Here is a 27,280-nt window from a genome sequence, read left to right as displayed (position 1 = left end):
TACGATTATGACGTTCGGGCACACCATTACGCTGTGGTGTTCCGGGTGGCGTGAGTTGCGAAACTATTCCGCATTATTTCAAATGAAGACCAAACTCATAACTCAAATATTCTCCTCCATGATCAGATCGCAGAAACTTTATTTTCTTGTTACAATGATTTTCCACTTCACTCTGAAATTCTTTAAACTTTTCAAATGTTTCAGACTTATGTTTCATCAAGTAGATATACCCATATATGCTCAAATCATCTGTGAAGGTAAGAAAATAACGATACCCGCCGCGAGCATCAACACTCATCGGACCGCATACATCAGTGTGTATTATTTCCGACAAGTCTGTTGCTCGCTCCATTGTTCTGGAGAACGGAGTCTTAGTCATCTTGCCCATGAGGCATGGTTCGCAAGCATCAAGTGATTCATAATCAAGTGGTTGTAAAAGCCCATCTGCATGGAGTTTCTTCATGCGCTTTACACCAATATGACCTAAGCGGCAGTGCCACAAATAAGTTGCACTATCATTATTAAACTTATATCTTTTGGCTTCAATACTATGCACATGTGTATCACTACTATCAAGATTTAGTAAAAATAGACCACTCATCAAGGGTGCATGACCATAAAAGATATTATTCATATAAATAGAACAACCATTATTCTCTGATTTAAATGAATAACCGTCTCGCATCAAACAAGATCCAGATATAATGGTCATGCGTAACGCTGGCACCAAATAACAATTATTCAGGTCAAAAACTAATACCGAAGGTAGATGTAAAGGTAGCGTACCGACGGCGATCACATCGACTTTTGAACCATTTCCCACGTGCATCGTCACCTCGTCCTTAGGCAATCTTCGCTTAATCTGTAGCCCCTGTTTCGAGTTGCAAATATTAGCAACAGAACCAGTATCAAATACCCAGGCACTACTGCGAGCATTAGTAAGGTACACATCAATAACATGTATATAAAATATACCTTTCACTTTTCCATCCTTCTTCTCCGCCAAATACTTGGGGCAGTTCCGCTTCTAGTGACCAGACCCTTTGCAGTAGAAGCACTCAGGCTTAGGTCCAGACTTGGGCTTGTTCACTTGAGCAGCAACTTGTTTGCCGTTCTTCTTGAAGTTCCCCTTCTTCCCTTTACCCTTTTCTTGAAACTGGTGGTCTTGTTGACCATCAACACTTGATGCTCCTTCTTGATTTCTACCTCCGCAGCTTTCAGCATTCCGAAGAGCTCGGGAATCGTCTTATCCATCCCTTGAATATTATAGTTCATCACGAAGCTGTTGTAGATTGGTGGCAGTGATTGAAGAACTCTGTCAATGACACTATCAACTGGAAGATTAACTCCCAGCTGAGTCAAGTGATTGTGGTACCCAGACATTCTGAGTATATGTTCACTGACAAAACTATTCTCCGCCATTTTGCAGCTATAGAACTTATTGGAGACTTCATATCTCTCAATCCGGGCATTTGCTTGAAATATTAACTTCAACTCCTGGAACATCTCATATGCTCCATGACGTTCAAAACATCGTTGAAGTCCCGGTTCTAAGCCGTAAAGCATGGCACACTGAACTATCGAGTAGTCATCAGCTTTGCTCTGCCAGGCGTTCACAACGTCCGCCGTTGCTCCTGCAGCGGGTCTTGCACCTAGCGGTGCTTCCAGGACGTAATTCTTCTATGCAGCAATGAGGATAATCCTCAAGTTTCAGACCCAGTCCGTGTAATTGCTACCATCATCTTTCAACTTAGCTTTCTCTAGGAATGCATTAAAATTCAACGGAACAACAGCACAGGCCATTTATATACAACAACATAGACATGCAAAATACTATCAGGTACTAAGTTCATGATAAATTAAAGTTCAATTAATCATATTACTTAAGAACTCCCACTTAGATAGACATCCCTCTAATCCTCTAAGTGATCAAGTGATCCATATCAACTAAACCATGTCCGATCATCACGTGAGATGGAGTAGTTTTCAATGGTGAACATCACTATGTTGATCATATCTACTATATGATTCACGCTCGACCTTTCGGTCTCAGTGTTCCGAGGCCATATCTGCATATGCTAGGCTCGTCAAGTTTGACCCGAGTATTCTGCATGTGCAAAACTGGCTTGCACCCGTTGTATGTGAACGTAGAGCTTATCACACCCGATCATCACGTGGTGTCTCGGCACGATGAACTGTCGTAACGGTGCATACTCAGGGATAACACTTATACCTTGAAATTTAGTGAGAGACCATCTTATAATGCTACCGCCGTACTAAGCAAAATAAGATGCATAAAGTATAAACATCACATGCAATCAATATAAGTGATATGATATGGCCATCATCATCTTGTGCCTTTGATCTCCATCTCCGAAGCACCGTCATGATCACCATCGTCACCGGCTTGACACCTTGATCTCCATCGAAGCATCGTTGTCGTCTCGCCAACTATTGCTTCTACGACTATCGCTACGCTTAGTGATAAAGTAAAGCAATTACATGGCGATTGCATTTCATACAATAAAGCGATAGCCATATGGCTCCTGCCAGTTGCCGATAACTGTGTTACAAAACATGATCATCTCATACAAAAATTTATATATTCACGTCTTGACCATATCACATCACAACATGCCCTACAAAAACAAGTTAGACGTCCTCTACTTTGTTGTTGCAAGTTTTACGTGGCTGCTACGGGCTTAGCAACAACCGTTCTTACCTACGCATCAAAACCACAACGATTTTTCGTCAAGTTTGTTGTTTTAACCTTCAACAAGGACCGGGCGTAGTCACACTTGATTGAACTAAAGTTGGAGAAACAGACACCCACTAGCCACCTGTGTGCGAAGCACGTCGGTAGAACCAATCTCGCGTAAGCGTACACGTAATGTCGGTCTGAGCCGCTTCATCCAACAATACCGCCGAATCAAAGTATGACATGTTGGTAAGTAGTATGACTATTATTGCCCACAACTCTTTGTGTTCTACTCATGCATATAACATCTACGCATAGACCTGGCTTGGATGCCACTGTTGGGTAACGCAGTAATTTCAAAAAAATTCCTACGCACACGCAAGATCCATCTAGGTGATGCATAGCAACGGGAGGGGAGAGTGTTGTCCACGTACCCTCGTAGACCAAAAACGGAAGCGTTATGACAACGCGGTTGATGTAGTCGTACGTCTTCACGGTCCAACCGATCCTAGCACCAAAGGTATGGCACCTCCGCGATCTGCACACGTTCAGCTCGGTGACGTCTGATACGTCTCCAACGTATCTATAATTTTTTATTGTTCCATGCTATTATATTATCTGTTTTGGATGTTTAATGGGCTTTACTAAGCACATTTATATTATTTTTGGGACTAACCTATTAACCGAAGGCCTAGTGCAAATTGCTGTTTTTTTGCCTATTTCAGTGTTTCGCAGAAAAGGAATATCAACGGAGTCCAAACGGAATGAAACCTTCGGGAGAGTTATTTTTGGAACAAACGTGATCCAAAGGACTTGGAGTGGACGCCAAGAAAGAAGCAACGAGGCCACGAGGCAGGGAGGCGCGCCTGCCCCCCTGGGCACGCCCCCACCCTCGTGGGCCCCTCGCAGCTCCACCGACCTACTTCTTCCTCCTATATATATCCATATACCCCCAAAACATAAAGGAGCACCACGAAACCCTATTTCCACCGCCGCAACCTTCTATACCCGCGAGATCCCATCTTGGGGCCTTTTCCGGCGCTCCGCCGGAGGGGGAATCGATCACGGAGGGCTTCTACATCAACACCATAGCCTCTCCGATGATGTGTGAGTAGTTTACCACAGACCTTCGAGTCCATAGTTATTAGCTAGATGGCTTCTTCTCTCTCTTTGGATCTCAATACAAAGTTCTCCTCGATCTTCTTGGAAATCTATTCGATGTAATTCTTTTTGCGGTGTGTTTGTCGAGATCCGATGAATTGTGGGTTTATGATCAAGATTATCTATGAACAATATTTGAATCTCCTCTGGATTCTTTTATGTATGATTTGTTATCTTTGCAAGTCTCTTCGAATTATCAGTTTGGTTTGGCCTACTAGATTGATCTTTCTTGCAATGGGAGAAGTGCTTAGCTTTGGGTTCAATCTTGCGGTGTCCTTTCCCAGTGATAGCAGGGGCAGAAAGGCACGTATTGTATTGTTGCCATCAAGGATAAAAAGATGGGGTTTATATCATATTGCTTGAGTTTATCCCTGTACATCATGTCATCTTGCCTAATGCGTTACTCTGTTCTTATGAACTTAATACTCTAGTTGCATGCTGGATAGCGGTCGATGTGTGGAGTAATAGTAGTAGATGCAGAATCGTTTCAGTCTACTTGTCACGGACGTGATGCCTATATACATGATCATGCCTAGATATTCCCATAACTATGCACTTTTCTATCAATTGCTCGACAGTAATTTGTTCACCCACCGTAATACTTATGCTATCTTGAGAGAAGTCACTAGTGAAACCTATGGCCCCCGGGTCTATTTTCCATCATATAAGTTTCCAATCTATTTTACTTGGCAATCTTTACTTTCAATCTATATCACAAAAAATACCAAAAATATTTATCTTATTATCTCTATCAGATCTCACTTTTGCAAGTGGCCATGAAGGGATTGACAACCCCTTTATCGCGTTGGTTGGAAGGTTATTTTTTGTTTGTGTAGGTACGAGGTGACTTGCGTGTAGTCTCCTACTGGATTGATACCTTGGTTCTCAAAAACTGGCGGAAATACTTACGCTACTTTGCTGCATCACCCTTTCCTCTTCAAGGGAAAACCAACGCAGTGCTCAAGAGGTAGCAACGTCCCACGAACTCTATATCCAGCAGAGGTTGAGGGAGAGTTTCGTCAGCATGACGGCGTGATGACGGTGATGATGAAGCTACCGGCGTAGGGCTTCGCTAAGCACTGCAACGATATGACCGAGGTGGAAATCTGTGGAGGGGGGCACTGCACACGGCTAAACAATCAACTTGTGTGTCTATGGGGTGCCCCTCCCCCGTATATAAAGGAGTGGAGGAGGGGGAGGGCCGGCCCTCTATGGCGCGCCCAAGGGGAGGAGTCCTACCCCCAGTGGGAGTAGGATTCCCCCTTTCCCTTGTTGGAGTAGGAGAAGAGGGAAGGAGGAGAGAGGGAGAAGGAAAGGGGGGGGGTGCCGCCCCTCCCCTTCCCTAGTCCAATTCGGACCCAAGGGGGAGGAGCGCACGGCCTGCCCTGGCCGCCCCTCTCTCTCCACTAAAGCCCATTAGGGCCCAATAACTCCCCTGGGGGTTTCGGTAACCCCTATGTACGCCGGTAAATGCCCGAACTCACTCGAAACCCTTCCGATGTCCAAACATAGCCTTCCAATATATCGATCTTTATGTCTCGACCATTTCGAGACTCCTCGTCATGTCCGTGATCATATCCGGAACTCTGAACTACCTTCGGTACATCAAAACACATAAACTCATAATACCGATCGTCACCGAACGTTCAGCGTGCGGATCCTACGGATTCGAGAACTTTGTAGACATGACCGAGACTCATCTCCGGTCAATAAACAATAGCGGAACCTGGATGCTCATATTGGTTCCTACATATTCTACCAAGATCTTTATCGGTCAAACCGCATAACAACATACGTTGTTCCCTTTGTTATCGGCATGTTACATGCCCGAGATTCGATCGTCGGTACCTCAATACCTAGTTCAATCTCGTTATCGGCAAGTCTCTTTACTCGTTCTGTAATGCATCATCCCGTAACTAACTCATTAGTCACATTGCTTGCAAGGCTTATAGTGATGTGCATTACCGAGAGGGCCCAGAGATACCTCTCCGACAATCGGAGTGACAAATCCTAATCTCGATCTATGTCAACTCAACAAACACCATCGGAGACACCTGTAGAGCATCTTTATAGTCACCCAGTTACGTTGTGACGTTTGATAGCACACTAAGTGTTCCTCCGGTATTCGGGAGTTGCATAATCTCATAGTCATAGGAACATGTATAAGTTATGAAGAAAGCAATAGAAATAAAGTAAACGATCATAGTGCTAAGCTAACGGATGGGTCAAGTCAATCACATCATTCTCTAATGATGTGATCGCGTTCATCAAATGACAACTCTCTGTCCATGGCTAGGAAACTTAACCATCTTTGATTAACGAGCTAGTCAAGTAGAGGCATACTAGTGACACTCTGTTTGTCTATGTATTCACACATGTACTAAGTTTCCGGTTAATACAATTCTGGCATGAATAATGAACATTTATCAAGATATAAGGAAATATAAATAACAACTTTATTATTGCCTCTAGGGCATATTTCCTTCAATAGAATATTAGAAATGCTACAGAGCTCCCACTCACTTTCTTGTAAATACATGCTTCTCCAAAATTCTGTATAAAACCATATGCTTTGATCACAGTATCAAAGCATATATTCCAACTCCGTGAGGCTTGCACCAGTCCATAAATGGATCGCTAGAGCTTGCACACTTTGTTAGCACCTTTAGGGTCAACAAAACCTTCTGGTTGCATCATATACAACTCTTCTTTAAGATATCCATTAAGGAATGCAGTTTTGACATCCATTTGCCAAATTTCATAATCATAAAATGCGGCAATTGCTAACATGATTTGGACAGACTTAAGCATCGCTACGGGTGAGAAGGTCTCATCGTAGTCAACTCCTTGAACTTGTCGAAAACCTTTCGCAACAAGTCGAGCTTTGTAGACAGTAACATTACCGTCAGCATCAGGCTTCTTCTTGAAGATCCATTTATTCTCTATGGCTTGCCGATCATCGGGCAAGTCAACCAAAGTCCACACTTTTTTCTCATACATGGATTTCATCTCAGATTTCATGGCCTCAAGCCATTTCACGGAATCTGGGCTCATCATCGCTTCCTCATAGTTCGTAGGTTCGTCATGGTCAAGTAACATGACCTCCAGAATAGGATTACCGTACCACTCTGGTGCGGATCATACTCTGGTTAACCTACGAGGTTCGGTAGTAACTTGATCTGAAGTTTCATGATCATCATCATTAGCTTCCTCACTAATTGGTGTAGGAATCACTCGAACTGATTTCTATGATGAACTACTTTCCAATTCGGGAGAAGGTACAATTACCTCATCAAGTTCTACTTTCCTCCCACTCACTTCTTTCGAGAGAAACTCCTTCTCTAGAAAGGATCCATTCTTAGCAACGAATATCTTGCCTTCGGATCTGTGATAGAAGGTGTACCCAACAGTCTCTTTTGGGTATCCTATGAAGACACATTTCTCTGACCTCTTTATCATTCCAGTGACGGCGACCACAAACTAGATTATCTCATAATGTTTGTCACATGGCTATACTTATCTTGGTCGGATCACACGCGGGGCCCAGAGTATATCTCTCCTGATCAGTGGGGCAAATCTCATCTTGCTCGACCATGTCTCACAACATGGGTCTGGACAAGGCCGAAACCTACCTTTATAACTACCCAGTTACAGAAGCGTTTGGTCGGCCCAAAGCAGGTCTATCACCACCCCGAGTACATGCGATGGCTCAGGTCTTAGGACATAGAACGTATGTTGTATTAGAGACTCACAAATGACATATCGTTGCGTCTCATAGTTGTGTCTGTCCGACTCGGACCTTATCTCGACTCGGGTCTGACTATGTCGAATCCGACCATATTCTTCTGAGCCCATATTATCCGGTTAGCATCCAATGCTCCATGGCTAGTGAGACAGAGCCATCTACCATGTCATATGCTAGTCTAGTCGGCTACGCGTCCACACAACCCTTTCGACTATGGACCTTTAGGACAGTCATCATACAATGCATAGTCCCACAAATAGGTCACATACTTGCTGATACATATCATTGATAATGTCCAAGGACTATCTTTATTCATAAACACATGGGAAATATTATCATACATGATTGCCTTTAGGGCATATCTCCAACAGTCTCCCACTTGCACTAGAGTCAATGAAATAGACATCAATTGCCCATAGCTCTAACGTGCCACTCATATTTTGGGGCTCATTCGGTTTGGAGGAAATCAAACGTAGGAATTAGGAGTAGTATAGGAATTTGATAGGATGCCACTTGTCATCCTAAGGAATTGACTTGCCTCATTCCTATGCCCAAAATAAATTTTGAGTGGATGTGTAGTTTTCTCAAAAACATAGGAAATGAGTAGTGTTCCTACGAAATTCATATACGTGTTTCTGATACGTCTCCAACATATCTACTTTTCCTAATGCTTTTTCCTCTTGTTTTGGACTCTAATTTGCATGATTTGAATGAAACTAACCCCGGACTGATGCTGTTTTCAGCAGAACTACCATGGTGTTGTTTTTGTGCAGAAATAAAAGTTCTCGAAATGGAACGAAACTTTGCGAGGATTTTTTATATCAATAAAGAGAATTTCTGGAGCCAAGAGTCACCCGAGGGGGCACCTGGGTGGGCACAACCCACCAGGGCGCGCCCAGGTGGGTTGTCCCCACCTGGTGGCCCCGTAGACCCTGAAACCGACGTTATAAAATCCTATTTTTCCAGAAAAAATTAGGGAGAAAGAATTATCGCGATCCACGAGACGGAGCCGCCGTCACCTCCTGTTCTTCATTGGGAGCAGATCTAGAGTCCGTTTGGGACTCCGGGGAGGGGGGGTCTTCGTTCTTCGTCATGACCAACCCTTCTCCATCACCAATTCCATGATGCTCCCCATCGGGGGTGAGTAATTCCTTCGTAGGCTCGCTGGTCGGTGAGGAGTTGGATGAGATTCATCATGTAATCTAGTTAGTTTTGTTAGGGCTTGATCCCTAGTATCCACTATGTTCTGAGATTGATGTTTCTATGACTTTGCCATGCTTAATGCTTGTCACTTTGGGCCCGGGTGCCATGATTTCAGATCTGAACCGTTTATGTTATCACCATTATATCCATGTTCTAGATCCGATCTTGCAAGTTATAGTCACCTACTACGTGTTATGATCCGGCAACCCCAGAGTGACAATAGTTGGGACCACTCCCGGTGATGACCGTAGAGGAGTTCATGTATTCACCATGTGTTAATGCTTTGTTCCGGTTCTCTATTAAAAGGAGGCCTTAATACCCCTTAGTTTCCAATTGGACCCCGCTGCCACGGGAGGGTAGGACAAAAGATGTCATGCAAGTTCTTTCCATAAGCACCTATGACTATTTATGGAATACATGCCTACATTATATTTATGAACTGGAGCTAGTGTTGTATCGCCCTAGGTTATGACTCTTACATGATGAATATCATCCAACAAATTACCGATCCAATGCCTATGAATTTATCTTATATTGTTCTTGCTAAGTTACTACTGCTATCGTTACTGCTGTACTTGCTACAAAATCACTGCTATCACTGTTACCTTTACTATTGCTGCTGCTACTATTATCAAAACTATCATATTACTTTGCTACTGATCACGTTTCTGCAGATAATTAATCTCCAGGTGTGGTTGAATTGACAACTCAGCTGCTAACACTTACAAATATTGTTTGTCCCCCCTTGTGTCGAATCTATAAATTTGGGTTGAATACTCTACCCTCGAAAACTGTTGCGATCCCCTACTTGTGGGTTATCAAGACCTTTTTCTGGCTCCATTGCGGGGGGGGGGGGCATAGCTATATTTGTTGAGTCACTTGGGATTATTATAAATTTATCACTATGAAGAATCTGAAGGATGCTAAGACTAAGATTTATCCCGCTAAGACGTGGGGAGGTAAGGAACTGCCATCCAGTTCTGTTTAGATTCACCTTCTGTTATAAGTAAACTTGCAACACCACCACATGCTATTAATCTTGGTATGTCGCAAGTTATTGATGATGCTACTTCTACTATGAATGATGCTAGTACCTTGCTTGATGATGATGTGCCACTTAGTGACTTTTTTGGTGAACAAATTGCTAGAGTAATACAACATGATGTTGTTGAATCTGATGATGAGCTTGAAACTGAAACTCCTAAAACACCTGCTAGAACTAGCCTTCCTAGATATGAGTTGCCTAAGGTACCGGAAGGGTATGTTATGAATGAGGAGACAACTAGAGATATTCTTTCTTGTAAGGATAGAGATGGTCTAGAGAAATTATTATGCAAGTATAAAGAAAAATCTCTGAATGATAGAATGCAATATGATCCTAAGTTTGCTACCTCACCTATCTTTATTGATGATAAGGATTATGAATTCTCTGTCGACCCAGAGTTAATTACTTTGGTTGAATCTGATCCTTTCCATGGTTATGAAACTAAAACTGTTGTGGCACATCTTACTAAGTTGAATGACATAGCCACCCTTTTTCCTCATGATGAGAAAACTCGCTATTATTTTATTCTCAAATTATTTTTGTTCTCATTAAAGGGTGATGCTAAAGCTTGGTACAATACTCTTGCTCCTGGTTGTGTGTGTAGTCCCCAGGATATGATCTATTACTTCTCTCAAAAATATTTCCTTGCTCATAAGAAACAAGCTGCTTTACAGGAAATATTTAACTTTGTGCAAACTAAAGAAGAGAGTCTCCCACAAGCTTGGGGGAGCCTTTTCCAATTACTTAATGCTTTGCCTGATCATCCTCTTAAGAAAAATAAAATACTTGATATCTTCTATAATGGACTAACCGACGCTTCTAGGGATTTCCTAGATAGGTGTGCTGGTTGTGTTTTCAGGGAACGAACTGTTGGACAAGCTGAAGAATTATTGAATAATATATTGAAAATTATGATGATTGGACTCTTCCCGAACTACCACCTAAACCCACTCCAAAGAAGAGGTGTATATTATATCTCAGTCCTGAAGATATGCAAGAGGCAAAGAAATCTATGAAGGAAAAAGGTATTAAAGCTGAGGATGTTAAAAATACATAGGCTTAATACACCACCACTGCCCAAGGTGGTAGAGGTAAATTCTCTAATGAAGTTCAATGATAATGGTAATCCTCACAATATGCACCCTAGCCAATGCCTTTATGAGTTTGAAAACTACATTAGAAAGCAAGATCACTTCAATGCAAATGTTATGAAACAATTGAAATACAATTCTGATATGATTGCTCGCTTGAGTGACTTGTTAGTTAGAATCTCAAATGATGTTAGAGGTGTTGGGAAGCATGCTTCTATGGTACAAACCCAGTTAGAACAAGTTGCTAAATCTCAAAGAGAATTGCTTGATGAAATGAACAATAACATACATGACTTTGCTATTAGAGTAGCAACTAGAGGAGGTAAAATGACTCAGGAACCACTTTATCCTGAGGGACACCCAAAAAGAATTGAACAGGATTCACAAAGGAACAACACCACGACACCTAGTCCTTCTAAAAAGAAGAAGAAAAAGAAAAATGATAGGACTTTGCATGCTTCTAATGAACCTGAAGTAGAAAAACCTCCTGATAATGATAATGATGTCTCTATCTCTGATGCTGAAAATCAATCTGGTAATGAACACTCACCTAGTGATAATGAAAAAGATAATGATGAGGTTCATGAAAATACTCAACCAAATAGTAAAGAACCAGAAAATGATGCTGAGATAGAACCACGAGTTGATCTTGATAACCCACAACCTAAGAATACAAGATATGATAAAAGAGACTTTATTTCTAGAAAACACGCTAAAGAAAGAGAACCGTGGGTTCAAAAACCTATGCCTTTTCCACCTAAGTCAACTAAAAAGAAAGATGATGAAGAATTTGAACGCTTTGCTGAAATGCTGAGGCCAGTCTTTTTGTGTACTCGCTTGACCGATATCCTTAAAACGCCTCCTTGTGCAAAGTACATGAAAGACACCATCACCAATAAGATAAAAATACCGGAAGCTGAAATCTCCACTATACTTGCTAATTATACTTTTTAAGGATGGATTACCTAAAAAACTTGGAGATCCGAAAATACCAACTATACCTTGCTCCATCAAAAGAAATTATGTGAAAACTGCTTTATGTGATTTAGGAGCTGGTGTTAGTGTTATGCCTTTCTCTTTATATAAGAGACTTGATTTGAATAAACTCACACCTACTGAAATGTCTTTGCAAATGGCTGAAAAATCAACTGCCATACCTATTGGTATCTGTGAGGATGTGCCCGTTGTTGTTGCTAATGTTACTATTTTGTCTGACTTTGTTATACTTGAGATGCCCGAGGACGACAACATGTCGATTATCCTTGGTAGACCCTTCTTGAATACTGCAGGGGCTGTTATTGATTGCAATAAAAGCAAGGTCACTTTTCATATCAATGGTAATGAGCATACGGTGCACTTTCCGGAGAAACAATTCCAAGTGAATGGTATTAATGTTATTGAAAAATCTCCGACAATCACTATTGGAAGTTTTCAAATACCTCTACCTACTGCCAAAAAGAAATATGAAATGCTTATTGTTGGGGACATTCATATCCCCGTTGAGGTAACTTAGTGATTTACGAAAGTTCTTCGGTTTCATGATAACCGAAAGTGGTTGTTAATAAGACTTGATCAACCTTATTAATGCATCATTTTTGAGAGGTATGAAGTTGATGAATTTAGTAAGCACTACCTTATGTCCCTATCATTTTTTTTCTATTTTTATTAGTTAAATTAAATAAAATGCCATGTTTTGTCTGTTTTCTGAATTCCCGTGAAATAAAATAAAATGACCCAAAAATAAAAGTTCTCAGAATGCCCTGAAAATTTAATACGATTTTTTCTGAATATTTAAGAATTTTTGGTGCAAATAACTTCAGAGGGAGGTGCACCAGGTGGGCACAACCCACCTGGGCGCGCCCTGGTGGGTTGTGGTATCCATGTGGCCCCCTCACTTATCCCTTCACACCACATCATCACTTACCTCCAGAAAAAATCTCCATTGCTCTCTCTCTCGTGTTCTTGCTCTCAAACCCGCGGGTTTCGATCTCTTTGCTCGGAGCTCCGTTTTCGAAACTGTTTTGGGGGATTGTTGCTTGGTATGTGACTCCACCATTTGTGCAATTAGTTTTTGTTTTAGTGGTTTATATTTTGAATAACTAGCTACTCTTGGTGCTGCTGTACATGAGCTTGCATGTTGAATTCTTAGAGTTCTAAGTAGTTTGAATGCTTGTTATGGCCTCTATGTATCCCTATGAGTAGTTGCTATCAATCTTGTTAAGTTTTGTTGATAAACTTTTGTCACCCAAATTTTTTCAGAAAATTGTAAGCGAACATGATGAACCTATTTGGAAGGAGTTCTTCGAGGAGGAGGTCCTCGGGGGCATCTTCTAGTGACAGCTCCGCTCGTCGGTCTTATGTTGAACCAAGTGAAAGTTCCATTCGAGATGCCGCCACCAAAACATGCCTATGGCCGTGCGATGATTATATGGTGCATGTGGGCATTAAGGAGGAATTTGAGCAATATGTTCACAATGCCGGTCTCGGTCCCTACATTTCAGATAAGTGTGATCAACACCACACTCTCACTGAATCATTTGTTAAAGGATTTAAATTCCATCCATGTGAGTCTAGGGTGTCATTTAAACTGTATGAAAATCCATTTACCATATCACTGGAGAGATTTTCTCACCACTGCAAACTCCCATTCTGGCGTTCGCTTGACGAACCGCCAAGGGCTGAGTACCAATCATTTTTTACTAGTCTTTGCTACGGTAAGACGAGGGGAGTGACGCAAGGTAGAATAAAGAGCATTCATTTTCCCGCAATTCAATACTTTGCTTTATTCAATGGGAAATGTATTGTAGGCAAACAAGATTGTAGTACACTTTGTGCTCCAGACTTGAGCCTCATATGCACCGCTCTCACCGGTGATAGAAGTCATAATCTTGGGGCTATTATTGCACGCAGGTTACAACATAACGCTAATAGTGGCTGTTTCTATGGTGGAACTTATGCCACACGTTTAGCAAGAGAGCTGGGTGTTTCACCTTTGCCCTTCGACCCTATCCTACCCACGCAGTATTTAGATTTTGATGCTATGAAAAATCATAAGATCCTTAAAGGAGACATTCATAATTTCACCTATAAATTGTTGTTTAACCAAGCATCTGTGGTGCACACATATTTTCCTGCGCCTGCTATTTTTGATTATCACAGTAAGGGAAGATATTTCATTCTTGAGAGCGAGGCCCGAGCCCACAATGCTACGGTTGAGGCAGCACGGCAGGCCGAGGCATCCGCACCGAGAGCCTCCGTGAGCTACCACTCCGACTACTATCCAGGCTACTGATCGACTACCAAGTTAGGCCAAAAGCCTAAGCTTGGGGGAGTACGTGTTTCCACCGACTTTATATTCATGCCCACTTATTCCATTTGTCGGTGTCCACACTTTTTCATTGTACCATCCATGTTAAATTTATTTGCTCGCTTTCTTCTTCCGTGTTTGAAAAACCTTAGAAAAAACAAAAAAATTAGTTGTAGTTAGTTTACTTTCTATGCATGCTTAGTTGTAATACTAAAAAGGAAACCCAAAAAGATTTCCTTGTTCTTCTTTTGCTTGTTGGGAGCTTTTTCATGTAAATAGGTTTTCTCGTTTTTGCTTTTCCCTTTTCATTTGATTGTTCAAGAAAACCAAAAACTCCAAAAATATTTCAGTGTGTTTCTTTGAATTTCTTTTTACTCGAGTTTTACCAAGGAGAAGACCATGATGAAAGTGTTGAGTGGCTCTCGCATGAATAATTGTTGACCTAATAAAGAGCCCATATTACCTTGTCTTCTCCTGTTGAATAAAATGTTTGCAGATTCCAGCTTAGTCCACGGCACTCTTGCACTATTATTATTTTCACAACAGCGGTCGTGCAAGTGAAAGGCAATAATGACGATATTCGATGAACTGGCTGTGGCAGAGAGAAACAGGTATGAACTCGACTTGTTCTGTTTGTGTAAATATGTTTAACATAGTATCCATGATTCAGTCCATTATAATTAAACATGTTTGCAATGACAATAAGAGATTATAGTTTCTCATGCCATGCATAAGTAGCCAGGAGTGGATAATGATTTATCTTGGATGTCAACATTATGTTAAAATGATTGTGATGTAGTATGATGATATGGTATCCTCCTCTGAATGTTCGAGTGGCTTGACTTGGCACATGTTCATGCATGTAGTTGAATTGAAACCAACATAGCCTCTAAGATATTTATGTTCATGGTCTTCATATCCTACTCATGCTAGTGTCCAATGTTACTTATGCATAATGCATGTTCATGACCGTTGTTGCTCTCTAGCTGGCCGCTTATCAACCTAATTGCTAGCCTTCGCCTCTACTAAGTGGGAATTCTGCTTGTACATCAAAAACCTTGAACCCAAGTTATTCCAGATGAGTTCGCCATATCTACCTATATGATGTATTACCCTGCCGTGCTAAGTAAATTTGCATGTGCCACCTCTAAAAACTTCTAATAAATATCCTTTTTGTGTGCCTGGATCGTTCATGGAACGACAGGAGGGGTCGGTATCTTCCATGCTAAGCAGGTTATTCTCAGGTCGAGTGTTTATTCACTCACCATCGCACGAGAAAAGGGCGGTAATTGGGATGCCCAATCCCAAACTGCAAACAAAAAAAGCTTACAAATAATCAAACAAAAACTCCCAATGGAGTCAAAACCTTTACTTTTATCGCTTGGGAACCGCCACTTGCATGCTTAGCAGGGAAGATATTGATAACTGATGGTCGTGAAGTAAACAAGAAGGGTGCATGTCTCAAAATATCATTTACCTCTGTTTAAAAACTTGAGCTCTGGCACCTCTGTAATCACTGCTTCCCTCTGGGAAGGGACTATTTATTTACTTTTATGTTGTGTCATCACCTTCTAAAATAAGCGCCAGAACCTGAGAGCACTACTGTCATGCTGATGCAGTGTGTGTAGCTAATGTTGGGTGCATCATGACTAGATCTTTTGTACCATGAATTACAATGTTTAGTCGCTGCTTGAACTTTGGAGGTGCTCTGCATTTATGTTTTGCGGTCTCAGAAAGGGCTAGCAAGACACCACTATTGTCATATTATATCATGGTTATTTTGATAACATGTTGCCGTTTGAGATATCTTATTATTGCTCGCTAGTTGATTATGTCACTGATATGAGTTAATATAATTTTTAAGAGTTATTGTCGGCATGGTTAGTTATAATGTTGGCTGAAAACCTGGTTGGTGTTTAAGCTTATTTATGCAAACAAGAGCAAAAGAGTTCGTAAAAGTTTTTCTTTTTCACTTTCAGTTTGTCAACTGAATTGCTTGAGGACAAGAAAAGGTTTAAGCTTGGGGGAGTTGATAAGTCTCCAACGTATCTACTTTTCCTAATGCTTTTCCTCTTGTTTTGGACTCTAATTTGCATGCTTTGAATGAAACAAACCCCGGACTAACGCTGTTTTCAGCAGAACTACCATGGTGTTATTTTTGTGCATAAATAAAAGTTCTCGGAATGGAGCAAAACTTTGCGAGGATTTTTTATATCAATAAAACAGAATTTCTGGAGCCAAGAGTCACCTGAGGGGGGCACCTGGGTGGGCACAACCCACCAGGGCACGCCTGCCCCCCAGGCGCGCCCAGGTGGGTTGTCCCCACTTGGTGGCCCCGCAGACCATGAAATCGACGCTATAAAATCCTATTTTCCAGAAAAAACAGGGAGAAATAATTGTCGCGATCCACGAGATGGAGCCGTTGTCACCTCCTGTTGTTCATTGGAGTCCATTTGGGACTCCAGAGAGGGGGATCTTCGTTCTTCGTCATCACCAACCCTTCTCCATCGCCAATTCCATGATGCTCCCAACCGGGAGTGAGTAATTCCTTCGTAGGCTCGCTGGTCGGTGGGGAGTTGGATGAGATTTGTCATGTAATCTAGTTAGTTTTGTTAGGGCTTGATCCCTAGTATCCACTATGTTCTGAGATTGATGTTGCTATGACTTTGACATGCTTAATGCTTGTCACTTTGGGCCCGGGTGCCATGATTTCAGATCTGAACCGTTTATGTTATCACCATTATATCCATGTTCTAGATCCGATCTTGCATGTTATAGTCACCTACTACGTGTTATGATCCAGCAACCTCGGAGTGACAATAGTCGGGACCACTCCCGGTGATGACCAAAGTTTGAGGAGTTCATGTATTCACCGTGTGTTAATGCTTTGTTCCGGTTCTCTATTAAAAGGAGGCCTTAATATCCCTTAGTTTCCAATTGGACCGCGCTACAACGGGAGGGTAGGACAAAAGATGTCATGCAAGTTCTTTCCATAAGCACGTATGACTATTTATGGAATACATGCCTACATTATATTTATGAACTAGAGCTAGTGTCGTATCGCCCTAGGTTATGACTGTCACATGATGAATATCATCCAACAAATTACCGATCCAATGCCTACAAATTTATCTCATATTGTTCTTGCTAAGTTACTACTGCTATCGTTACTGCTGCACTTGCTACAAAATCACTGCTATCACTGTTATCATTACTATTGCTGCTGCTACTACTATCAAAACTATCATATACTTTGCTACTGATCACGTTGCTGTGGATAATTAATCTCCAGGTGTGGTTGAATTGACAACTCAGCTGCTAACACTTACAATTATTCTTTGGCTCCCCTTGTGTTGAATCTATAAATTTGGGTTGAATACTCTACCCTTGAAAACTATTGCGATCCCCTATACTTGTGGGTTATCAGTTCCCTACAAACCGAATGCATATATAGGAAATTTTCCTCCGGAATCCTTGTTCCTATGTTTTTCCTACGAAAATCCTCCAAACCGAATGAGGCCTTGGTTGTGGAAGTGGCTTAGTCAACAGATCTATAACATTTTGCATTCCTGTGAATTTTTCATAACTCTATATCACCACTCTTTATGGTCTTTTGTATCAAGTGATATTTCCAATCTATGTGTCTGGTCTTGTGGTGGTTCCTCAGCTTCTTGGCTTGTGCGATGGCTCACCAATTATCACAATAAAGGTCAAACGGTTTTATCGAGGCTGGCAAAACACCAAGATCGTCCAAAAAGTTCCGGATCCAAACACCTTCCTTTGCAGCTTCACAAGCCGCAATGTATTTGGCTTCTATGGTAGAATCAGCCACATTATCTTGCTTGGAACTCATTCAGTTCACTGCTCCTCCGTTCATGACGTACACGAATCCGGACTGTGATCGACAATCATCCCTATCGGTTTGGAAACTAGCACGTAACACTTCACGCAGAGCTCCTCCTCACCTCCATAAACTGGAAACATTTCATTGGTCATTTTCAGGTAATTTAAACTATTCTTTACCGCCGCCAATGACTCTCACCTGGGTTGGCCTGGTATCTTCTTGTTAAGCTTATTGCAAAAGCAACATCAGGCTGAGTACATATCATGGCATGCATGATGGATCTGATTGCCGAGGCATACAGAATCCAACTCATCCTGCTTCACTCATCAGAAGTCGAAGGACTCTGAGTATAACTTAGCCTTATACCATGTGAGAGTGGCAAGAAGACTTTCTTGGCCTCACTCATTTTGAACCATTTCAACACTTTATCTATGTACATGCTATGGCTTAAGCTGAGCAGCCTCCTCGATCTATCTCTATATATCTTAATGCCCAATGTGTAAACAGCTTCACCTAGCTCTTTCATCAGAAACTTTCCATTGAATGATTCCTTGACCGAGTTCGGCATCGAAACATCATTTTCGGTCAGCACTATGTCATCCACATACAGGATCAAAAACGCTACGGAGCTCCCACTCAACTACTTGTATAAACAAGCGTCCTCTTTGCTTTTGATGAAGCCGAGACCACTGACGACCTCGCCAAAATGAATATTCCAGCTCTGAGATGATTGCCTCAATCCATAAATGGATCTCTTGAGCTTGCATGCCTTACTAGCGCTAGTCGGATTGACAAAACCTTCGGGTTGTATCATATACACGTCCTTGGTTAAATTTCCGTGAAGTAAAGTCATTTTTGACATCCATCTGCCATATCTCGTAATCGAAAAATGCAGCTATAGCTAGTACGATCCTCACCGACTTCAGCATTGCTACCGGCGAGTAAGTCTCGTCGTAGTCAATTCCTTGAACTTGTCCATAACCTTCAGTGACAGGTCGAGCTCTGTGGATCCGAACATTTCCATCCATGTCGGTTTTCTTATTAAAGACTCATTTGCAACGAATGGCAGTGACGCCAAGCGGCGGATCAACCAAGTCCCAGACTTGATTTTCATCCATGGACTTTAACTCAGATCTCATGGCCTTTAGCCATGCCTCATAATTTTGTATGGTCATCCATAAACTTAAACCATGAGTAGGGCTATTTCTTATAATCAACTTCATCCTCTCCCATGATTGTGCAACATGTTCATGATCAAGTTGCTTGAAATTCATTATATCGTTCCTAAGGGAGATGATCTTAGCGGGAGGAAAATAGTTAGAATAAAAGCATCCTTACACTTATTCAATGAATCAATACTATTTTTAGGCAAGCATAAAAATCAAGTTTTAACACGGTCTCGTAATGAGAACGGAAATAGATTCAATTTAATAATATCATTATGCGCATATTTTTTCTTTTGCATATCACACAATTCAACGAAAGTATTTAGATGGGATGCAACATCTTCATTAGGACTACCAGAAAATTGTTTTTTATAACAAGATTCAACAAAGCGGCATTAATTTCATAAGATTCCGCACTAGTGGCGGGAGCAATCGGAGTACTAACAAAATCATTATTATTAGTGCTGGAAAAATCACACAACTTAGGATTTTCTTGAGACACCGTGACAAAGCAAGCAAGCTAGCACACAAGCAAACAAAAAACAAACGAAAAGACGAACGGAAAGAAGGCAAATAAAAAGGTAAATGTTTTTGTCTTTTTCTAAAATCGTTTTAGAAGTGGGGGAGATGAAAATGAGAGGCAAATGGTAAATAATGTAAATGCAAGAGATGAGAGTTTATGATGGGTACTTGATGTCTACTATGCAACTTTATTCTTGTAGACATGTGTTGGGCCTCCAAGCGCAGAGTTTTGTAGGACAGGAGCAATTTTCCCTCAAGTGGATGACCTAAGGTTTATCAATCCGTGAGAGGTGTAGGATGAAGATGGTCTCTCTCAAACGACCCTGCAATCAAATACAAGAAATCTCTTGTGTCCCCAACACACCCAATACAATGGCAATTTGTATAGGTGCACTAGTTCGGCGAAGAGATGGTGATACAAGTGTAATATGGATGGTACAAATATATTTTTATAATCTGAATAAATAAAAACAGTAAGGTAGCAAATAGTAAACGGGCACAAAAACGGTATTGCAATGCTTGAAAATGAGGCCTAGGGTTGCTAGTGCAACCTCTCAACAATGCTAATATAATTGGATCATATAACCATCCCTCGACGTGCAACGAAGAGTCACTCCAAAGTTCCTATCTAGCAGAGAACATAAGAATAAATTGTTTGTAGGGTACGACCACCCACTACTGCAGGATGGTGCTAACGCCACACTACGATCTGAGACCCTTCGAGAAACTGTGTGCGGTGCCATAATCGCAAACGGTGCTGTATGAAAACCGTCAGAAATGTGTAAAACGTTTGCGATGACGGATGCATCAAACACGGTTCAGGTTTTAGTTGCGTGTGCGATGAAGGGCATACGGTTCAGTTCAATGAACTATTTGCAATGAGGAGGAACAAAAGAAACGGGCAGCCAGATGGAGGCGTGTGCGATTCACAACATACGGTTCACTCAGATGAACTGTTTGTGATTAGGCAACACAAAAGAAATGGTCAGCCAGATCAAAGGTGTGTGTTTGTGATTAGGCAAAGAACAGAAACGGTTCAATACAACAAGATGTGTGTGATACGCGGCAAACAGGTCTATAATCAGAAATATGTGCGAAGACCGATAATAATGCAGACGATTGCTTCTAATAAGACGTATGTGATATGCTCTGTCTACACAACATCTATTGGCCATTGTGGGACAGGCGGTCATCCGGATACGCCATAAGGATGCGAAGAGGCATTCCTATCAGCAAGGACTAGCTGTTCCACCAGTAGCTTATGTAAGAAAACTATCAAGTTAAGTGTGCTCAGGCTGGAGCAGCCATCGGATGGGTGACTGGATGGGAAGTTGTGTCGATGTTAAATTAGGTGATGGGATGGGTCATTTCGGTCAAATGACCGAAATGCCCCATTCCCTCAGCTAATTTAACCTCGAGGTCCTTGTTTTTTTATTTTTTTATTTTTAACACATGTTAAAGAAGGTCTACCGCATTACTTTTTGACAATGTGCGATACGTGGCATACTATTGATCCATCCGACCTATTTGTGATGGAATAGGCCGTGTGTGTTGTGGGCAAACACTTGCTAGTATTCAACCGTTTGGGATTGATGAATTCACCACCGACGGGATCCCTAGTGTGCTCCGTGTTCATCTGATCATCATCTACTTCTTGTGCTAGCTCGATGCTAAGTTTCCATTAATTGATGGCTTTTATGAACACGCCACCATTTCCCGCCATTTCCTCACCTGTTTCCCGCCACCCTTCTATATTGCGCATAGGGGGCGCGCGATGCACGGAGGCGACAAGCGCGGCCTGTAGCACATCCACCTTTTCCAAGCATGCCAACCCACCAAAGCGCCGCCTCTGCCATCAACCTCGTCGACGAGGAAACCGAGCAGGCACCACAGCCCGTCGAGGCCGAGGCACTCCCTGACAACGCGATGGACGACGCTGTGATGCGCGTCATCGCCAGGATTGAGCAGACCTTTGGCGCATGGCGCTTGAGCGCCACAGATCAAGATAGGCATGTCAGCGCCGACAGGCTGCAGCTCGCCGCACAACATGATCGATGGCGCGCAGCAGAGCAAGCTAGGCGCGTTCGCGCCGATAGGCTACGCTCGCCGCACGGCGAGACCGTTGGAGCGCCGCAGAGCGAGAGGCGCGGCACGCCGCACAGTAAGAGCGGATCCATCGGTGCTTGCCTGCTGTCGACACGGCGTCGCAGCTAGGTACACGTCCCGTCAGTACCCCCATTCCTCGCCAGGAGTGGGCAGAGGCCCTCAGCGCCGTACTTGCACCAGATGCCGGCCACGCCGTACTTGCACCGGACGCCCGCCGCGCCGTTCGCATGGGTGTCGATGTTCGCCTTGTCCGCGACCCGCTGGATGCCAATGTGCTGGTTCATAGGCTCGACCGCCTCCTTGGCCCAGGTGTCCACCTGGGCGCAGTAGAGGAACATGGCCATCGCATCCTCGAGCTGGTGATCTCCGATGAAATAGCCAACTTGGAGCTCGAGATCGCGCTCCAGATGTACCGCGAGCGTGTCGACCGCTTGGACGAACGCCTGCACGAGTTCAGGCAGAGCCAAGAGCTACCCTAGGCAAGGGCTGCTGGTCATGGTCTCATGGACGCGTTTTATTTTCAAAAGTTGTTTCGACGTGGATAGCTTTGTATTCACAACAATCATAGTATTGCTCTGTTTATTCCTCTGTTTCAATGTGTGTACTCTGTTTTCCATTCTTATATGTTCTGTTTCAATGTGTGTATACACGCTTTCCATTCTGTATATGTGGATGATAACAGCTAGATTCAAATTAGCATACAAAAACAGATAGAAAATGGAATTCATAATATATATATATATATTAATTGTTCATTAGATCATCACAGAAGATATATATATATATATATAATATCATCACATATACGTGATGATACTTAAGTACTAGGTACAATGCATAAAATTGTAAACGAACAATACTAAAACTAATAATCCCTCCTGGGGCCAGTATTCCGGCAGCCCCTCGCCAGCAGCTCCCTGGTGCGCGCCGTCTTCCTAGTGCGGAGGCAGTACTCTGACTCCTCTGCCTCACAACGCTTGACGTACCGATCTGCCTCTTGCTAGCGGACGCGCACGACCGATCTTGCCATTTGGTTGGGCGCCCACCGGAGCTCCTCGTTGATGGCACGCTGGAGCTTATCGGCCCACCTCCACGCAGCGACGAGGTGCCCAGCGCCTATGACCTTCCTCGCGAAGTACCCGTCTTTGTACACCTCCTCGGCACGATGACACGCCCGCCCCCAAAGCTCCGCCGCCTCCTTTTTCTAGGCGGCATCACGGGCTTCACAGGCCGCCTGGTACCTGGCTTCCTCCTCCGCCATCTCCTTCTTGAATGCCACTTGACTGGCTTTCTCAGCCGGCGGCAGCGACTTCCACAGACAAAGATTGTACTGGCCCCAAAACCAATCCAAAGTTGGGGGGTCCGGCGCAACCTCGTCAGGAGGCTCGTAGGGGTCCTCGTCACCGCTAATCGAGTGAGCGTTCTCGGGGGGCGGTGACTCCTCGTCGGCGCGTGGGCAGACCGCCGGCGCCATGGCAGAGATTTGAGAGAGAGAGACAGGGCGAGCGAGGGGAGGATGTAGATGAGAATGCAGGCGGGACGACATGAGCAAGGTAGTATTTATTGGTGGCCGGAATCTAGATCGACGGGGACAGTACACACGCCGGTCGCCGGAATTTACGAGTATTGTAGTTTGAATTACACACAACTCCCGCAGCAAATCCATGTGTGAACATAATAGCTGACAGTTTCCAATACAGAACCGTGTCTGATTAATGACCCCCGCCAATCACCTACCAAACCTCGAGCCGCGAGATAGAGTGCCAATCGTGTGGGGGCGGTTGTCTTGCCAGATCTTTACATTTTCTTTTTTGAACACCAGATATTTACATCCTCTAATGATTTTTTAACTCGCACACAAGTACACAAAAATATGATTTTTCAAACCGTTTTGGTTAGGCGTTGCATGTAGATGTAGTTCAAATTTGAATTACGGTCATTAAATGGTTAGAAAATCACTTAAATGTCTTTAAAAGGTCAAATGACCCCTGAAAATTTCCAAATTTTCACATGACAGTTGTATTAGTGCACGTTAAACGTAGGAAAAATTTGAAGGCCGTAAGAGGAAGCTATCTCCCGTCCGTCAGCAAACATGCATTGTTCCCTCTCGGAACCACGAACCTTCTAGTGAGTTGCTCCGGTTTGTGAGGGGTGTGTGTCCAAACTTTCGTCAAACAGGCCAATTTTTTACCACATCATCTTGGTGGCATGACATTAAATCAAGCAAGGTTTCATGTTTTTCTGATCATTTTTTAATTTTTTGGAATTAAAATGCCATGGCATGCACTCCATGCATGTGCCCATGCCTTGACACCAATATGTTTGAAAATTCATTGGAATTTACTGCACATGGAATTAACTCGCACACAAGTACACAAAAATATGATTTTTCAAACCGTTTTGGTTAGGCGTTGCATGTAGATGTAGTTCAAATTGGAATTACGGTCATTAAATGGTTAAAAAATCACTTAAATGTCTATAGAAGGTCAAATGACCCTTGAAATTTAACAAATTTTCATGTGACAGTTGTATTAGTGCACGTTAAACGTAGGAAAAAAATTGAAGGCCGTAAGAGGAAGCTATCTCCCGTTCGTCATCAAACATGCATTGTTCCCTCTCGGAACCACGAACCTTCTAGCGAGTTGCTCCGGTGTGTGAGGGGCGTGTGTCCAAACGTTTGTCAAACATGCCAATTTCTATACCACATCATCTTGGTGGCATGACATTACATCAACCAAGGTTTCATGTGTTTCTGGTCATTTTTCTATTTTTTGAATTAAAATGCCATGTCACTCCATGCATACGTATGCATGTGTCCATGTTGTGAGACCAATATGTTTGAAAATTCCTTCTAATTTACTGTACACGGAATTAACTCGCACACAAGTACACATATATGATTTTTCAAAATGTTTTGGTTAGGCGTTGCATGTAGATGTAGTTCAAATTTGAATTACGGTCATTAAATGGTTAGAAAATCACTTAAATGTCTTTAAAAGGTCAAATGACCCCTAGAATTTTCCAAAATTTCACATTACAGTTGTAGTAGTGCATGTTAGACGTTGAAAAAATTTCAAGGCCGTAAGAGGAAGCTATCTCCCGTTCGTCATCAAACATGCATTGTTCCCTCTCAGAACCACGAACCTTCTAGCGAGTTGCTCCGGTTTGTGAGGGGTGTGTGTCCAAACTTTCATCAAACATGCCAATTTCTTTACCACATCATCTTGGTGGCATGACATTAAATCAAGCAAGGTTTCATGTTTTTCTGATCATTTTTTAATTTTTTGGAATTAAAATGCCATGGCATGCACTCCATGCATGTGCCCATGCCTTGACACCAATATGTTTGAAAATTCCTTCGAATTTACTGCACATGGAATTAACTCGCACACAAGTACACAAAAATATGATTTTTCAAACCGTTATGGTTAGGCGTTGCATGTAGATGTAGTTCAAATTTGAATTACGGTCATTAAATGGTTAGAAAATCACTTAAATGTCTTTAAAAGGTCAAATGACCCCTGAAATTTACCAAATTTTCACATGACAGTTGTATTAGTGCACGTTAAACGTATAGGAAAAAATTTGAAGGCCGTAAGAGGAAGCTATCTCCCGTTCGTCATCAAACATGCATTGTTCCCTCTCGGAACCACGAACCTTCTAGCGAGTTGCTCCGGTTTGTGAGGGGTGCGTGTCCAAACGTTCGTCAAACATGCCAATTTCTTTACCACATCATCTTGGTGGCATGACATTACATCAACCAAGGTTTCATGTGTTTCTCATCATTTTTCTATTTTTTGAATTAAAATGCCATGTCACTCCATGCATACGTATGCATGTGTCCATGTCGTGAGACCAATATGTTTGAAAATTCCTTCTAATTTACTGCACATGGAATTAACTCGCACACAAGTACACATATATGATTTTTCAAAACGTTTTGGTTAGGCGTTGCATGTAGATGTAGTTCAAATTTGAATTACGGTCATTAAATGGTTAGAAAATCACTTAAATGTCTTTAAAAGGTCAAATGACCCCTAGAATTTTCCAAAATTTCACATTACAGTTGTAGTAGTGCACGTTAGACGTAGAAAAAATTTGAAGGCCGTAAGAGGAAGCTATCTCCCGTTCGTCATCAAACATGCATTGTTCCCTCTCGGAACCACGAACCTTCTAGCGAGTTGCTCCGGTTTGTGAGGGGTGTGTGTCCAAACTTTCGTCAAACATGCCAATTTCTTTACCACATCATCTTGGTGGCATGACATTACATCAACCAAGGTTTCATGTGTTTCTGATTTTTTTGGAATTAAAATGCCATGCCACTCCATGCATACGTATTCATGCATATGTGTCCATGTCGTGATACAAATATGTTTGAAAATTCCTTCTAGTTTACTGCACATGGAATTAACTCGCACACAAGTACACAAATATGATTTTTCAAACCGTTTCGGTTACGCGTTGCATGTAGATGTAGTTCAAATTTGAATTACGGTCATTAAATGGCTAGAAAATCACTTAAATGTCTTTAAAAGGTCAAATGACCCCTAGAATTTTCAAAAATTTCACATTACAGTTGTAGTAGTGCACGTTAGACGTAGAAAAAAATTTGAAGGCCGTAAGAGGAAGCTATCTCCCGTTCGTCATCAAACATGCATTGTTCCCTCTCGGAACCACGAGCCTTCTAGTGAGTTGCTCCGGTTTGTGAGGGGTGTGTGTCCAAACTTTGGTCAAACATGCCAATTTTTTACCACATCATCTTGGTGGCATGACATTACATCAACCAAGGTTTCATGTGTTTCTGATTTTTTTAATTTTTTGGAATTAAAATGCCATGTCACTCCATGCTTAATTGTGTCATAGCCGTTAGACCAATATGTTTGAAAATTCCTTCCAAATTACTGCACATGGAATTAAATCGCACACAAGTACACGAAATATGAGTTTTCAAACCGTTATGGTTAGCTGTTGCATGTACATGTAGTTCAAATTTCAATTACGGTCATTAAATGGCTAGAAAATCACTTAAATGTCTTAGAAGGTCAAATGACCCCTGTAATTTTCCAAAATTTGACATGACAGTTGTATTAGTACTACAAAATTTCTCGTTCATTTAAAACACCATCCGTTGGCACTTTATTCCAAATTCGTCTTTTACAGCTAATAAAAAATCTACAACATCACACACGGTTGTTTTCTAGGAACCGTTTGCGATGAAAATATCTGGGTCTATTTAAGTCTCCCTCCTTAAGCTTCGCCGACTCGTCTGCTCCAGTGCCGGCAACCCCCGAATCCACGAATCCCGATCCCCATTTCCGCACCCCCTTATTGCAAAGATGAGGCCGTGGAAACGCTTCGTGAAGGCCCGTACGATGGCCGCGCCCCCCCCCCT

The sequence above is a fragment of the Triticum aestivum genome, chromosome 1D (assembly GCF_018294505.1).
Source record: "Triticum aestivum cultivar Chinese Spring chromosome 1D, IWGSC CS RefSeq v2.1, whole genome shotgun sequence".
NCBI classification, from domain to species: domain Eukaryota; kingdom Viridiplantae; phylum Streptophyta; class Magnoliopsida; order Poales; family Poaceae; genus Triticum; species Triticum aestivum.
The sequence above is the reverse complement of the archived record's forward strand: the minus strand, read 5'-3'. Positions refer to the sequence as shown.